Source organism: Amphimedon queenslandica, unplaced genomic scaffold (assembly GCF_000090795.2).
Source record: "Amphimedon queenslandica unplaced genomic scaffold, v1.1 AMPQUscaffold_11216, whole genome shotgun sequence".
Lineage (NCBI taxonomy): Eukaryota > Metazoa > Porifera > Demospongiae > Haplosclerida > Niphatidae > Amphimedon > Amphimedon queenslandica.
The window spans coordinates 6,729-8,756 of NW_003548541.1; the positions used below are offsets into that span (position 1 = coordinate 6,729).

The 2,028-nt window shown below is 35.2% G+C and overlaps 1 long non-coding RNA gene across 1 annotated transcript in view; it reads right to left on the bottom strand.

Moving 5' to 3' along the window:
* Positions 1–585, bottom strand: part of LOC105315256 (uncharacterized) — a 7,307-nt gene extending 6,722 nt beyond the window's left edge. The window contains exons 1-2 of the long non-coding RNA XR_002188754.1: positions 496–585; positions 39–137 (exon numbers count right to left, since the gene is read on the bottom strand). This is a non-coding gene — a long non-coding RNA (uncharacterized LOC105315256). The remainder of the gene's footprint in view (positions 1–38; positions 138–495) is intronic.
* Between the last annotated feature and the right edge of the window lie 1,443 nt (positions 586–2,028).

Genomic DNA, 2,028 nt, shown 5'->3' on the forward strand with positions numbered 1-2,028 from the left:
CTGTACATGTACATGTATGCATATACTGCAGTAGTTACCTCTTCAGGATTCTCATAGTTTACATTAGCTCCTTGAGACAGTGCAGACTGGACACCAGTAGCATCACCTCTTTCAGCAGCTTCATATAACTCCTTATTCTACAATGAATCATGCAGTAAGTTAAATACCGTACAGTCAGAAATATTGATGGGAGTTAAATTTGGAAATTTGCTAAAAATTTACAACTGACAAATTTTATATTGGCAATAATTCTAGTGGCTGCATGTGGTCACAATTAACTAAAACAACAGATTTTACTTTAATTATCACATCCACACTTTTCCTGCTAATAATTCCAGCTGTATGGTACTGTATTGAAGTGGAGCTAACTAATTTTAACATGATTATTACTACATGTACTACTAAGCTCTTATTGGGTCATATTTCCTATGTAGATTTTACAAGTGGGAGTGGTAAAATGGTACAGTAGATGTGACTGCTATAATACTGACTCACATGAACTGAAGTATTTTGATCAGCTTCTTTACTTAATAACTTTACAATCTCATCATGTCCTTCTCTTGTTGCTGCAACTAGAGCAGTATATCCTGACTATAAAAATAAGACGATAAATAATGTTAAGTGTGTTATTACTAGCTATTAAAACTCTGTTCCTCATACAGTACATGTACAGTTTACATAATCATTAAGGTATTACAAGTCTAATTCTACATTTTCATGGACTAACTAAAAATTTTAGAAGAATAAAAGATAACATACTTATGATTATTTTTTGGAAAATTAATCAATCTGTGCAGTTATTACAATTATAAAACCATACATACAAAATTAATACCGTAATTTGCCTTTTTTTATACAAAAATTTTTCGTTTCAGAAAAATTCAAGTGGAAATATTTTCATCTTCTCATAGTGTACAAAAATTTTTAAAGTCTGAAAATTTAGCTTCTCTTGCATATACCTTGTCCTTTACCTACTGGTAACAAGGCCGCTATAGTAGTGTTTACAATTCTTGAGATAAGAGATCCTTGACCTGGCTGTTCCCCGACATTACTAGTATACGGATAGTACTGGAGATGCAGCATGACCAATTTACGGATAATAAACGGAAACATTAAATGGCTACTTTTGTCACATGGTGGACCATTTTATTTTATAACTCAGTAGTGAAGCAACTGATTGAAGTACAGCAAGCACCAGTGGATAGAGCAAGGTTAGAGCTGCAAGAAGATACCTACTTATCAGGCCATACCTTAGTCTTTCATTGATGAATTAGGTCACAAATTTTGGTTGCTTAAAAATTTTCGACTGAAATTTCTTCGTCATTTTATTGTCATTTAGAGCAATGGTTTAAATGAAGTTAATCAGCAAGGGCCATCCTTGCTTGGGTGACCGCCCACATGCCCACTGCATGGCGTGGGCAGTATGCAAATGTAGCAACCCACTTGTACGCCCATGCAGTTCAGTTGTGCGCATGCGTGGGTGACCAGCATCATCCAGCATTCACTTAGGATCTCAAGCATGGAAGAAGCATCTCCGATTGTTCTTATCCTTCCCTCTCGTTCTTCTTCCCATTCACCTGTTGTAACAGACGCTCCAACTATCTGTTAACCAAACTTTATTCTTAATCAACACGAAACTCACAACTAACTAACAACACACTTATATAGATATTATAAATGTCCAGAAGGTTCTATAACATACAAGAATACTTTACATGATTGTTCTAGAATATACTTGAATAAACACATAATATATAATTACAATAGTACACAGAGAGTTCCGGATCCATCTAGAAACAACTTCTTACATTTCCTCCCTTCCCCTCTGGCACGAAGTGCTCTTCCTCTCCAATCTAGAAAGTGCATCTGCATTTGCATTTGCTACCCCTTTCCGATGTTGTATAGTGAAATTATATGGTTGCAGAATCAAACTCCATCTAGTCAATCTTGCATTCTTCTCTTTAAACTTGTGTAGCCATTGAAGAGCTCTATGATCCGTTTGAATAATAAAAGATCTCCCTATGAGAT